The following is a 15,700-nucleotide window of genomic DNA, read 5'->3' on the forward strand; positions in this document are numbered from 1 at the left end:
AGAAGGGGTGCAACTCTCGCTCTCTTGAAGACAGAAGGGTCAAGGATGAGTTGATGAGCGAGGTGAGGTAAGGGAGAAGGTCTCCGGAAATGGTCTGGAGAAGAGAGGAGGGGATAGGGTCAAGCGGGCAGGTTGTTGGGCGGCCGGCCGTCACAAGTCGCAAGATTTCATCTGGAGAGAGAGGGTAGAAAGAAGTCAAAGCATAGGGTAGGGCAGTGTGAGCAGGACCAGCGGTGTCATTTGACTTAATAAATGAGGATCGGATGTCGTCAACCTTCTTTTCAAAATGGTTGACGAAGTCATCCACAGAGAGGGAGGAGGGAGGGGACATCTGCTCCTGCAACACCCTCTACTGCTCATCCTGTGTCTCCTTGACCTGTTGCCACTCCCCCAGTACTCTATGTGTGTGTGTGTGTGTTGGAGTCAGAGCGGATCCCCACCAGCTGCAACCTGTTCCATAATCAAGACCTCTACAAATACTCAGTCCTGCCACTTCCACACTGCCAGATTGTAATCTCTGCTCAGTCAGTCTACGGTTCTAGCCGTTTGTTACTATTCAGATCCTGTTGTGCCTGTTTTCCTTGCCTCACGCTGTTTTCCTCTCCGCTACAGTTCTGCCCGCTCTGACTCTGGTTCCTGTCCCACGTCTCGTCATCCTGCTACTCTGTCCTGGATTCCCCACTCTGCTACTCCCTTGGATTCCCCTCCGGACCTGCTCACCCTGTCTCAACCCCCTTCGCTCCAGCCTCAGCCTCCGCACCTGGTTTCCACCAGTTTCCCCTGACCTGCACTCCACCTTCCCCCTGTGCTTCAATAAATACCTTGGTTACTTCATCCCAGTCTCCTCGTCTGAGTCTGCTCTTGGGTTCCCCTTTTCCACTCCGCATAACACTATCTTCTGTATACCACCCCTACCTTGTCACAACACAACGGATTAGCTCAAACGCATTAAGAAGGAAAGAAAAGGCACACCTGTTAATTGAAATGCATTCCAGGTGACTACCTCAAGAAGCTGGTTGAGAGAATGCTAAGAGTGTGCAAAGCTGTCATCAAGGCAAAGGGTGGCTACTTTGAAGAATCTCACATATAAAATATATTTTGATTTTTTAAACACTTTTTTGGTTACTACATGATTCCGTATGTGTTATTTCATAGTTTTGATGTCTTCACTATTATTCTACAATATTGAAAAGTAAAACACAACCCTGGAATGAGTAGGTGTGTCCAGACTTTTGACTGTACACCAGATCGTCTGGCCAGGGTTGTGGGTTCGATTCCCATGGGGGGCCAGTATGAAAAAAATAAAAATAATGTATGTGTCACGATCGTCGGGTACAGAGGACCAAGGCGCAGCGTGGAAGGTGAACATATTTTATTAAATTGAATGATAACACGAACAAAAACAACAAACGATAACATAACGTGCCGTCCAAAGGTGCAAACCACAAACCAATACAGGAACAAGATCCCACAAACACTGTGGGAAAACTGGCTGCTTAAGTATGGTTCCCAATCAGAGACAACAAGCAACAGCTGATTCACGTTGCCTCTGATTGAGAACCACACTGGCCAACATAGAAACACAATACTAGAACAAACACAAACGAAAACTCACACCCTGGCTCAACATACTAGAGTCCCCAGAGCCAGGGCGTGACAGTATGCACTCACTAACTGTAAATCGCTCTGGATAAGAGCGTCTGCTAAATTACTAAAATGTAAAAAAATTAAATAATAATCTTCTACCTTATGTTATTTATTTGTGCAACATTGATATTGATTACAGCATGTCGGGTTTGGACGGAGTTTGCAAGAAAGGCATTTCACTGTACTTGTGCACGTGAGATTACAAACGTAAAACCTGAACACGCCCACATACGTGCTAGACAACGGTAACCAGGGAGAACGGATGTTTACCAAAATGTCTGCCTCCCTTATCAATCAGTCTAACTAACATAAACAGCAAGAATTTAGGGATTCTGTTATATTTTCTAAAGACTACACATTACAGCAGTTACACAGATTATTCTAGATTTCAACCATGCAACTAAAACATAATACGCTTTTAACGCTCCAAGTAAGCTTCACCGTTACTAGCTAACGTTAGCCACCACATCTAGCTAACGTTAACGGTTAGTAGCTACTGTAGTAGTAGCTAACGATAAATCAAATCAAATTTTGTCACATGCGCTGAATACAACAGGTGTAGACCTTACAGTGAAATGCTTACTTACAAGCCCTTAACCAACAATGCAGTTTTAAGAAAGAATACCAAAAAAATCACAAAAAAGACAATATAAAATAATACAAAATAAAAGTAACAAATAATTAAAGAGCAGCAGTAAAAATAACAATAGCGAGGCTATATACAGGGGGTACCGGTACCGAGTCAATGTGCGGGGGCACCTGTTAGTCGAGGTAATTGAGGTAATATGTACATGTAGGTAGAGTTATTAAAGGGACTATGCGTAGTGTGGGGATCTATTTTCTTGCAGCTAGATGTGATGCCTAGCTTAGAAAGAATACATGAATGATTAAACATAATAGGTTTGTGCTGTACTGATATAGATTGTTTAACATAACAAGCTGTGATTAATGTGAGGAACCGTTAGGGGGTAGGCTGAGAGACTTGTGACTCACACACACACACTGCCTCTTTGTTAAACCGCTCAAGGACATGTGTACTGTAACAAAAACAACTAATGCCCGGCAACAGGGATGCGCCAGGGGGATGGGACCAGCCTGAGCGCCAACGAATGGTTGGGTAAGTTTAAACCACACCCAGCCTCTACTCTGACAGGCCCAGCCTGGAGCAGGAACTATCTCTGTCAGAGTATTAAAGAAGAACCTTGGGTTGAAAAAGTTAGTTCTCTGTCTGCCCTGCGTGGTGTTTCAGTGAGCCCGTATATACGAACATCATATTTACCATTCAAGTGTTTGCATTAATTAAAATACTAGTATATCTTAAAAGACGTGTGTTCACCTCTTTTGTTCCAATACCAGATTCGAATTGACGCAACTTGACAATAGATAATAAACAGAGTAGCAGCAGCGTAAAATAGGGGGAGGGGGGCAATGCAAATAGTCTGGGTAGCCATTTGATTAGATGTTCAGTAGTCTTATGGCTTGGGGTTAGAAGCTGTTTAGAAGCCTCTTGGACCTAGACTTGGCGCTCCGTAATGCTTTGATGACTAACATTAGCTTGCTGCTAGCTAGCCCTAGTATCTAGTTAGCCTCAGTATGTGTCCTTAACTAGATAGCTAACTACCTTTTTACTAGCTAACTTATGTCAATTTTCTTCAACTGATGGCCCCGTATGCTTCAGCAGTGCAGTGTGTGCCGTGTTCACTGAGGCTACAGCTAGCGTCATGTGAAGTATACTGACATGTTATCCAATTTGTTGTCCATTTACCACGGGAGGGTGCTGCCAAAGTGACTTGTATGACATGGGCACCGAATAATATAAAATGTGTTGTATGCACTGTGGACAGAGTGGTCTTACTGTACGATGAGAACAGGGATATGTTCTCTAATAACCCTGCAGACTCTAAGGTGAGTAAGCACCACAGTCGTAGTTTGACTATCACATGTTATCCTCTCATCAATGATATACACAGCACTTTGTGTCAGGTCAGTTTGATACCGGAAGCTTTTCCCTGAAATACTCAAACACAGCTTGCAGCAGAAGTTGTATCTGATCAGTGATAATGTTCTTGTGATATTTATCTTCTTGCAGTATGGAAAGAAGACCTATGTTGTCAAGGCCATGGCATTTTCTCCTGACTCAACAAAAATTGCCATTGCTGAAACTGATAACATAATTTATGTCTACAAAATCAGAGAGGAATGGTAAGCATAACTTCATACTTCTCGTAGTTGTATTTTGGCTGGGTTTTTATTCACACCATCAATTGTGATGCTTCTTTCTTATTCCTCATACAGGGGTGAGAAGAAGGTCATCTGCAAGAAATTTGTACAGATGGTAAGTAATCACACATTTCTGTGATGCAGTAGAACTATGTTAAAACTCTCTTTTTATTTATTTATTTTAATCAACAACATTCAATTTAAAACACATCTCATCCTGTTTTTAGAGTGCTTTGACATGTTTGCAATGGGCGGCAGAACACGCTATCGTTTTTGGTTTAGCTGAGGGAAAGTTAAGTCATTTACACAATCAACGTTTTTTTTATTGACAGTTTTTTATTAACAGAAAGTTCAATGATTTCTCGGAACATTGTGTTGGATCTTCGCCTTGCTAACACAAAACAAACAAGTCATCTACAGTCTACGGAACAGATTCCTACCTTGTCTCGTTGACATGAAAGTAGGTGTTTTTCTTGTTCTTTATTTCAACCTTCTCACTCAAAGTTGTACTCTGTGGTGGTGATCACAATAATAGTAAACTCCTCTCTGTATAGTGTCTCCGGGAAGGGCATCCTCTCAGGTCATGGAGACGGGACTGTTGTGAGATATTTCTTTGATGATGAAGGATCAGGAGAGTCTTAGGTACTGTACCCAATATTATCATTTCAATGTGTCCCTGGGAATTTTCTCATAATGTTCCTTGGGTGAAACCTTTTGCTTTTACATTTCACAGTTAAAATCTTATCAGGTAGATGTGCATTGATGCATGTTGTGTATTGATGTGCATGTCTCTCCAATCTTTTTGCAGGGCAAATTGTTGACCCACCCTTGCCCACCATATACCTTGGCATGGGGAGCCAACAGCGTCATAGTGGCTGGATGTGACAATAAGATAGTGGCCTATGGCAGGGAGGGTCACATCCAGCAGACTTTTGACTACAGCCGAGACCGCTCGGAGAAAGAGTTCACTGTGGCCGCCACCAGTCCCAGTGGACAGTCTGTGGTCATCGGCAGCTATGACCGGTCAGTCTTCATTTTGATACATCAGTATTCAAGTAATAAGCATGATATTACAACCTCATACAGTATCTTACATTGCTGGGAAGTTCTTCTGGGTGATAAGTTGTTTTGTTCAAATTATGTCATTTCAGATTGAGAGTCTTCAACTGAGGTCATCGGAAAGGAGCATGGGACGAAGCATCCCCCAAAGAGATTCCAAACCTGTACACCATCACTGCCTTGACCTGGAAGAAGGACGGCTCACGCCTCTGTGCAGTGAGTAACCATACACGAACGAACACACCTGTTCGCAACAGTCATGCCATACTTGATTTAGCTCCCAAAGTACTGTGGAAAGTAGGCTACAAGTTGCCTTTCACAGCTTTTTGTAATTTTAACTTTTGTGACGGCTTCATAAACATGTTTTTGTCAGTTTGGAACAGTTTGACTGCTGCCTACGGAGGAGCATCTACAAGAACAGATTTGAGATGACTTATGTGGGACTGGGTCAGGTACGTTTTGGTATTCACCACCTTCAGTTCAGAACGAAAGGGGGTCACTTCAGTTCACCTGACAGGAAAAGTTCTACTTGAGTCCTTGAGTTGTGGCTCACAGAGATTGTTGTATTGAGCTGCGCTTATCATCACACCACCCTCTGTGGACTCAACAGTTCTTCTCAGCCATGTCACTTGATTCCTTGAGGCTCTGTCTATCTAACTGAACAATGTCTCTCCAGGTGATTGTAAAGAACCTGTCCATAGGGATGCGGGTTGTACTGAAGTCCCACTATGGCTATGAGATAGACGAGGTGAAGATCATGGGGAAGGACCGCAACCTGGTGACCCACACCTCTGATACCCTGCTACTGGGAGACCTGTCCTCCAACAAGCTCAGTGAGGTATGATGGTCTGGCCATTCACTGGCAGATAGGGGTTATTTTATATATGAATTGTGGATAATCCTTCACTATGGTCATTATTTCTTCATTTGCAGACTAGAATTTGAAGTGAGCAGTTGGAAGTACTAGAAAACGAATGTCATTGCCCTTGCTGATTGGTGTCTATTGTAGGCCACCATCCCCTCCTCTGTGCGAAGTCTCAACATTAGGGCCAGAACAATAACCGTGTAACTAACGGTTATGGATGAAGTTCCAAGGACCTGTTTTAAAATGTTCTAATTAAAAGTTCAAGGGCTGTCATGGTTCAGTGTGCTAATCCCTGTTTAATTGAGAGTTTTCAAGGAGCCTTCCTACACTGGAGCTGGAGTGCTGATGTTGGAAATGACAGACATACACGATAACAGCCCTGGCCCTGGCTGCAGTATATGTGTGTGTAATATAGTGTAAGTCAGGGAGCGACTCCCACCGCGCTTCACCCCAGGTGAACAAAGACCCCCCTGCTGTTCTTTTTTCAGGTGGCATGGCAAGGCTCCGGGGGAATGAGAAATTCTTCTTTGAAAATGAAACGGTACGATTCCCTTCTTCTTTCCCTGTTTAGCTTTGTCTGCAGTTTTTATGTGCTGTTGTGAGGAGTTTTCAGCCGCTGCTATCCCAACTTATGAATAAGAAAATATACGTCATGCACCTGTTAACTGCCTGTCATTGCTTCTTCAACATAGGAATTCTGAATTGTCTCCTAGTAGGGAGGTAGGGAGTCAGCTGCTGACTGTGATGTGTTGTGTCAGATGTGTACAACGCTGGGGCGGACAACACTGGTGGAGTACAGCAGCAACGACATCCTGGGATCAGTGAGAACTGAGTTCATGAACCCACATCTCATCAGGTTGGCTTTCACCCATTCTCCTCGTAATACATATTTTAGAGCATTTGATATAATAGACCTTTTTGCCAGTCTACTACAGTAATGTGAAGAATGGTCGCTAGGTGGTAGTGTTGAGCTTTGGTTGTAGATGACAGTCAGGCATACCTAGTTTGAATGCATAAGAAGGGAAGTGTTTTGCATACAGCTGTCAAGACAGTTTTCAGTGGACAAAGTTAGTCATTACAAATCCATCCTACTGTATTTAGGCTGTCAAGATTGTCAGATTGGAGTTATTTCTGTGCTAATGGTTGGAGGTTCAGGCTGGTATTAACATTCCTCCTCTGCTCCCCTATCTGTCTGCCTCACACTGTCTGCATCTCTAGTGTTCGTCTCAATGAGCGCAACAAACAGAAGGGGGTTGAAGACAGCAAAAAGTTAGCCTACCTGATTGACATCAAGACCATTGACATTGGTAAGTGTGTGTGTGGAAGGTGATGCTATGAATACGTATGATGCAGAGAGTATGCTCCCTGAAACCGAGGACATGAAGACATGATTTCTGTGCTGCAGAAATTATTTTTTTCTGGTCAAGGTCAAGCCAAGGTTATGACTGTGGTGCTTGTTGACTGTAACTTTTATTCTCAGGCCAAAGATACATGGACTTTGTTTTTTCCAGAAATGTAATAATAAATAACAAAATCTAGGCTATTACTATCTATTGAAGTTATTTGCATCCAACTTGCCTGTGTGAAGTAACTGCTAAATCTTTGAACTAAAAGTGTCTGCAACATTCACTCCCAGCCCCAGTTCCAGCCCTCCATTCCACTCTTATTGTAGATAAATAGTGTCTAACACACAAAGACGCTGACTTGCCCCTTTTTGTGATGGATGATCCCCATTCATGTGGATTCAGGCGGGCGCTGCTTAGAGCAACTTGGTCCCCACGTTGCTTTAGGTATTGATTAGGTAAACGACTGTTTGATTGTAGCGGCCCCACACCATCCCCCTCTTCCCCCTCTCCTTCCCTCCCTCCCCTGGAGCAGCCTGAGACGCTGGGCCCTGTGAGGGCCAGTACAGAGGGATACTGAAACAAATGGGCATTTGCCGCTTTCTGAGAACGATGCCTTTCAATTAGGTGTTGACCCCACAGCGGGCCGGGCGTGCGGGGTGGCGGGCGGTGGTGTTGAGTCTGAATCACCGCCCAAGCTGCGCTGAGCTGAGCACCATCTGTCCAAGCCCTGTCCTTTTCCTGTGCTAATTAAGTCCAGGGATGTCCTTCTGTCGGCTGCCAAGCTGTTTTTTTTCTTCAGGTGGTGAAAATGAGAAACAACCTCCAACCAATTTATTTCTTCCCCTTGAATGACAGGAGCAGTTGTTGTTTTTTCTTGTTTTTTTGCTCCCTCCCTCCCTCCCTCCCTCCCTCCCTCCCTCCCTCCCTCCCTCCCTCCCTCCCTCCCTCCCTCCCTCTCTCCCTCCCTCCCTCACTTTGTCAGTTGTGTACTTAAAACCTGCTCTGAAAGTGTAAATTGGAAAATGCTTTTTTATCCATGTTTCTCAGAAGCTTAATTACAGAATAAAAGGCAAGCCAGGCCTCTCTGTCAAATGATTTATGAGAGAATCATAGATATGTTTGTTAGAATGGATAGATGCTGACTGAACATTGCCGTATTCATATTGCATCATGGCTTTGTTCTGTTAGCCCATCAGTCACAACATATCTTTATTTTATCTCTTGTCTCTAGCAGATGGATAGCGATATAATGTGGCTTTAAACGTGATACACCACCTCTCTCCTTAGTACAAACACTCTGGAGTTGAGAATGTTTTCTCTCTCTGTCTCGCTCTGCCGCCCATCAGTGATTGATACTATGGCCTACAGGCACAGCTCAGGTAATAATCTCCTCTCGCTCTCCCTCCCACTCACAGTGGATCTGGCCGGCGGTTACAACCTGAGAACCATCAGCCACGACTCCAAGATTGACTGGTTGGAGCTCAACGAGACGGGGCACAAGCTGCTTTTCAGGGACAAGAAACTGCGGGTGAGGCAGCAGCAGCAGCTCAAAGTAACGTGCTGCCTAGAGCTATGCCTGTTTGATGTGCTCGCTCTGGGGCAAAGGATGCCAAGCATTTTAATTGGGAATCTCTTTGGGAGCTTCTGACTGAAAAGTGACTCATTTTACTCATACACTGAGTGTAAAAAACATTAAGAACACCTTCCTAATATTGAGTTTCACCCCCCCCCCCCCCTTTTGCCCTCAGAACAGCCTCAATTTGTTGGGGCATGGCCTCTACAAGGTGTCGAAAGCGTTCCACAGGGATGCTGGCCCAGGTTGACTCCAATGCTTCCCACAGTTGTGTCAAGTTGGCTGGAGGTCCTTTGGGTGGTGGACCATTCCTGATACACAGGGGAAACTGTTGAGCGTGAAAAACCCAGCAGCGTTGCAGTTCTTGACACAAACCTTTGCACCCGACACCTACTACCATACCCCGTTCAAAGGCAAATCTTTTGTCTTGCCCATTCCCCCTCTGAATGGCACACATACACAATCCATGTCTCAATTGTCTCAAGGCTTAAGAATCCTTCCTTAACCTGTCTCCTCCCATTCATCTACGCTGATTGAAGTGGATTTAACACGTGACATCAATAAGGGATCATAGCTTTCACCTGGATTCACCTGGTCAGTTTGTCATGGAAAGGTGTTCATAATGTTTTGTCCACTCTGTGTATGTTTCGCTATGGTTTAGAATTTGTTGTAGATGACCCAGTAGACCTTGATTTTTTTGTTTTGAAAGGTGCATTCCTGCTCTGATTTGAGTTTCTTTGAGTAACAGGCCTGTTTCATGTGTAATTCCTTGCATCACTGCCTAATCCTCTACACTTTCTAACTCTCCTCCCCTCTCTCCCTCCATCCCTCAGCTCCACCTGTATTTTAAATTTTAGTCATTTAGCAGACGCTCTTATCCAGAGCGACTTACAGTTAGTGAGTACATACATTTTTCATACTGTATGACATGGAGAGCTGCGTTAAGACCACGGTGTTGAGTTTCTGCTCCTAAGTGCAGCGGGTTTCCGGCAGTGAGGTAACCTGTGTGTGTGGTACAACATCGACAGCCCAGAGAGAGCCACCATGTTCCCCCTCAGAGTGAGAGAGGGCAAGGGGGGAGCGAGAGAGGTCCTGGCCAACTCGTGCTACTGTTCCCACACAGTAGGCCAGCTGGCAAGGCCAAGCGTCACCTCGTGGCTGAACTACTGGGCTGACTCCACTACTTTCTGTTTATAGACCAGACCGTGAAGTTTAGTACCCACTTTAACCCAATGTGACCGACTGTGTGCTGCTCTTCTTTTTCACCCCCCAGCCATTCAGAAACATTCTTTCCTAATGCCTGTGTTCTCATTGGCCTCCTCTGTCTTGATGATTTGATTTGATTAGGCCTCAGAATGCAGAGCTATAAGGGCTGAGAATAGGGCTAATTTAGCATCTCTGTGTCTCCAAAGGGGGATATAGTGGATCTGGAGAGGTCCAATGGTAAGACGGAAGTGATCGTGACTGAGGGGGTCAACACTGTGTCCTACACTTTGGACGAGGGCCTTATCGAGTTTGGAACAGCTATTGACGATGGAGTCTATTATAGGTTAGTATCTCTACCTTGTAAGAATGCAGTGTTTTTTTTGCAATGCACAAAAGTGGCAGCTAGTGTCAAAATAGAATGTATTACAATATATTACTGTACTTGTTGCTGAATTGGTTTTGATTAGATCCCTCATTGTGCAACATCCATGCAAGGGCGGAATTCATGTGGGTTTAAAATGGAACTGTTTTGGTATGCATTCCACACTCATTTTGAAAGAAGTGCTTTGTCGCCTATTTGAAGTGTATATAGTCTATTTCGACAACCAGAAACTTTTTTTGCTTGGCCAAACAGTCACCGTATAGCTTCAAAAATAATGATGTGATTCTGTTGAATCTGTTTTTACTTTAATCTTTCTTTGTGGATCGTCCTGCTGTGTGTTGTCACTGTGGATCGTCCTTCTTTGTGTTGTCACTGTGGATCGTCCTGCTGTGTGTTGTCACTGTGGATCGTCCTGCTGTGTGTTGTCACTGTGGATCGTCCTTCTGTGTGTTGTCACTGTGGATCGTCCTGCTGTGTGTTGTCACTGTGGACCGTCCATCTTTGTGTTGTCACTGTGGATCGTCCTGCTGTGTGTTGTCACTGTGGATCGTCCTGCTGTGTGTTGTCACTGTGGATCGTCCTGCTGTGTGTTGTCACTGTGGATCGTCCTGCTGTGTGTTGTCACTGTGGATCGTCCTGCTGTGTGTTGTCACTGTGGATCGTCCTTCTTTGTGTTGTCACTGTGGATCGTCCTGCTGTGTGTTGTCACTGTGGATCGTCCTGCTGTGTGTTGTCACTGTGGATCGTCCTTCTGTGTGTTGTCACTGTGGATCGTCCTGCTGTGTGTTGTCACTGTGGACCGTCCATCTTTGTGTTGTCACTGTGGATCGTCCTGCTGTGTGTTGTCACTGTGGATCGTCCTGCTGTGTGTTGTCACTGTGGATCGTCCTGCTGTGTGTTGTCACTGTGGATCGTCCTGCTGTGTGTTGTCACTGTGGATCGTCCTGCTGTGTGTTGTCACTGTGGATCGTCCTGCTGTGTGTTGTCACTGTGGATCGTCCTGCTGTGTGACTCACGTGTTTGTGTGTGTGTCTCTTCCTCAGAGCCACAGCGTTTCTGGAGATGTCGTCAGAGACGGAGGCCATGTGGAAAACTCTGAGCAAACTGTCCCTGGAGGCCCGCCAGCTCCACATCGCAGAGAGGTCAGCACAGTTGGGGGCCACACACACACACACACACACACACACATGCCATTGTGTGTCCCCCAAGGGTGCTCAGCAACACTAGGCTTATCTTCTAATGCAGTCCTTTCTATACCCCTCCCTCCCTCCCTCCCTCCGTTTTAACTTCTGAAAAGTGACTTGTTTCCTGTGAAGATGTTTAGCTCGGAGCAGCCCCATCACCTCAGTGTTTTTCTGAGCTGTGTGTGCGTTACTGGGGGGCAGAAATAGTACAAAGCCAAGCAGATCACTCAGAGCTGAGAGTACCCTGTAGTACTCATGTAGAAGGATGTGTCCCTGACTAGAAAAGTATCTCTCTTAATAGGACACTTAGCTTAAGTAAGCACCACCAGAGCAAGTTTTTGTGATTTTTCCCTTTTATAAGCGTTTTATTTGTCTTTTTGGGAGGTGAAAGTTAGATTTGACTGTAGCATGGCATCAATAATGCAACTAGCATTTGTTATGTATGGGGTTTGATTTGTATAAATGCAGGAAAAAACTGTTTTGTCTGGAGAGGAGAATGTAAATGAAGGAGGGTGGTTTGCTAAAAAGAGATGCTCAGCTCCTCTTTTGATGGCGAACACAGCTTATTAGTGTGATGCACCTTCTCTGAAAGAGCTGGTAATACAGCTGGCCCAAGTTAGAAGCCATTGAAACATTATTGTGTTAACCCTGGCACTGGAGCATGGCTAAAGGCTGTTGTTTTAGAGGTTTAAGAGTTTTTATCTGTAAACATTTGTTTTTGCTGCACCCTCAGTGTCCCTTAAGCCATTTTTTTGTGTTTATTTTAGGTGCTTTGCTGCCTTGGGGGATGTCTCCAAAGCTCGCTTTCTGAACGAGACTAACAAGATCGCTGATCAAGTCTCAAAGGAATACGTACGTACTGTAGTGTGTGTTGGTCTCTCCCCTGAGTAGTGATGGAGGCTCTAGTTTGGGTCCGCTTGAGTGCTCCGTTGGAGGCAACCCAATCCAGGTGTCCCATCTGGGGCCACAAGGCTGAGCCCTGGGCGTCTGTTGGGGACCCTGTGTGGGTCTCTATGGCCCCTGGAGTGTGGGCAGCCGGCACACTGGCACCCCCCAGCCTGGCACCCCTGTCTGCACAGCTGTTCCCTGGCTGGCCAGGCCATTCAATCAATCCATTACATCACTCAACTCCGCTGGGCTATTAAACCCCACTTATACTTATCACACACACCTCCAGCACCTACCTGTTAGCCATTGTTGCAGGGGCCTGCTAGCTAATGCACAACAGTCTGCACCAGTCTGCTAGAAACAACATTCCATTTAGTTGATCTTACCTGTATGTGATACTTGTCTTGTGTAATCTCCAGGGTGGTGATGGTACAGAGTTCTACCAAGTCAAAGCACACCTTGCCATGCTGGACAAAAACTACAAACTGCAGAGATGTACTATATGGAGCAGGTAAGAGAACATGAATCTGGAGAGTTTGGTCTGAGACTTGCAGAGACTCCCAGCCTCATATATAATGAAGTGTTGTCGTGTGCTCTGTAGAATGCCATTGATGAGGTGATGGAGATGTATCAGGAGCTTCACATGTGGGACGACTGCATCGCTGTGGCTGAGGCCAAGGTAAACCAATACTGAGAGACTGTGGAGTACTCTGTAGTACCCAGGACATCAGCTATTTACAAAAGCCCAATACAATACTTTTTGAAACAGTAAAACATGGACCTTGAACTAGACTCACAGTCTCTGTGTCTTCCCAGGGCCTCCCAGAGCTGGACAACCTGCGTCGCAGCTACTACCAGTGATTGATGGAGACCAACCAGGATGAGAAGGCTGGCGAGTTCAAAGAGGGGGAGGAGGACTTCAAGGGTGCCATCAACCTCTACCTCAAGGCGCGCCTACCAGCCAAGGCCGCCCGATTGGCTATGAGCCGTGAGGAGCTGGTCTCCAACAGTGACATCATCAATAGAATCGCTGCTGCCCTCACCAAGGGAGAGTTCTACGAGAGGGTGGGTGTCATGACAGCTGCAAAGTCACACAGCGAACTCATTGGCTGCTATTTACATTACACTAGGCTTCTTCAAGACAACATTGCTTATCTTCCAGCGACAGAGGAAAAGTCTTAATGAAATGAGATTAGAGGTTGTTTAGATCCCCTCTCATGTGCTCCTAATGGAGAAGTTCTGAGTGAATCGGCTTGATTGTCTGGCAATGTGATTTGTGTGTGATAGAGAAGTTGGCTTGTCTTTTGTGAGGCAGCAGAAGTTGGTGCAGAGAGAGACAGATGTGCAGTGTTCTAGCTCTGTGTACACCGTAAGTCTCGGTGCTGATTAAGATCTTACTCAGGGCCATAGATGACTCTCATCGGAACAGATGTCAGGGAAGGTGTCTGTGCGTCTTAATAAAGGATGTGCTGGGAGGGATGTTAGTCAGCCCTCTGTTTTCTCTCTCTCGATCTCTCTGTCTCTCTCTCTCGCTCTCTCTCTCTCTCTCTCTCTCTCTCGATCTCTCTGTCTCTCTCTCTCGCTCTCTCTGTCTCTCTCTCTGTCTCTCTCTCGCTCTCTCTGTCTCTCTCTCTGTCTCTCTCTCGCTCTATCTGTCTCTCTCTCTCTCTCTCTCTCTCTCTCTCTCTCTCTCTCTCTCTCTCTCTCTCTCTCTCTCTTGCTCTCGCTGTCTCTCTCTGCTCTTGAACCATCTGGTTATGGACCAGAGGTCCTGAGGTGCTGTAAGTGACTAAATGAGAGGGAGGAAGTTGAGCTGAAACTAAGTAACTTTCCTCTCTCCTATTATCAGGCAGGAGATCTGTTTGAGAAGATCAGGAACAACCAGAGGGCTCTGGACTGCTACCACTAGGGCAACTCCTTCAGGAAAGGTAGGCCTGACACAGCACTGGGAGGTTGATATATTAATTAACATCACCTATTGGGTAGTGGTTGGGACAAGTTAATGGCCTAATCTTTATGTTGTTGATGGTGGGTTTTATACTGGTTTAGAGAATGAATTGTAAACTGTATTGATGTGAATGTAACTGTGACGTCTTTCCCTGAGCGTAGCTGTGGAGCTGGCTTGTGTTGCCTTCCCAGCTGACGTGGTGAAGCTGGAGGAGGCCTGGGGAGACTACCTGGTCCAGCAGAAACAAATGGACGCTGCCATCAACCATTACATTAAGACTGGGTGAGTCAGCACTGCTGTCTGCCCATCAGTTAATACAAGGAGGGAGGGAGAGAGAGGGAGGGGGAGAGGCATAGAGAATGAGGGAGTGATATAGAGAGAGATAAGGAAAGAGATCAAAGGAGTGGGAGACAGGATGAGTTGGTGTGAGGGGTTTGTTTATAAATTGAAGTGAATTATTAATTTCCTGTGTAATCAAATGGAGGTGTTGTTCATTAGGCAGCGCCGGGGCTCCAGTCCCCAGGGTAGGCTGCTTTAGATAGCACACTGGATGCTCATTGGATGGCTAGCCCTCTGTTAATACTGTGGTGGTCTGACTGGCATAATGGGCGATGAACACAGCCTCATTCCAACTGTTCTGATGAGTCAGGGGCCTAGCAACCTGGCAGCTGGCGATGGTCTGGCGTCAGACTCCATGCTGCCTCTGTGCTGCGTGAGCAGCATGTTTGCAGAATTTAATTAAAGTATCGATGCAGTACTTTGAGAGCTGGAATCCACAGAAATTAATGTATCTCTCTCTCTGTGGGAACCCAGGTCGTAGAGCCCCTGTTTGTGAAGGGAGACCACATCAAAGATGCCATTGAAATGTACACGGTGGCTTGGAGGTGGGAGCAGGCTCATAAGGTATGTATCCTCCTCAATGTCCCATCTCGTCATCTGGCTCGCCCAGTTTAAATTGGCAGGGGGTTGATTGAAATGGAAAACACTGCTGTGCTTTCTATGTTTAGTTGTAGCGGGCCTGTGTGTTCTTTTAAAGTGGGATTTGGAGTGAATTGGAGTGAGAATCAAAGTGAGTTAAAGTGAGCTGGCTACATACACACAAATCAAAATCAAATCAAATTGTCATTGTGTGTCCTAGCTGTCCTAGCTGGCAGCGAAATGTATGACCCCGGAGGACGTGTCGGCTCTGTACATCAGGACCTGGAGGGAGAGGGGAATACAAGGAGGCAGAAAGGTAACCTCTACCTCTCTCTCATGACCCTGTAAAACAACACATTTCACTGCACCTATCCTGTGTATGTGACAATGAAATATCTTATTTTCTTTCCACTCCCTCTCTCTTCCTCTCCTCTCCCTCTCTCTTCCTCCCCACTCCCTCTCTC

The 15,700-nt window shown here is 45.7% G+C and overlaps 1 pseudogene; it reads left to right on the top strand.

Moving 5' to 3' along the window:
• Window positions 1-3,522: 3,522 nt before the first annotated feature.
• The window catches only part of LOC121552143, a 28,532-nt pseudogene continuing 16,354 nt past the window's right edge, over window positions 3,523-15,700 (top strand).

Source organism: Coregonus clupeaformis, chromosome 36 (assembly GCF_020615455.1).
Source record: "Coregonus clupeaformis isolate EN_2021a chromosome 36, ASM2061545v1, whole genome shotgun sequence".
NCBI classification, from domain to species: domain Eukaryota; kingdom Metazoa; phylum Chordata; class Actinopteri; order Salmoniformes; family Salmonidae; genus Coregonus; species Coregonus clupeaformis.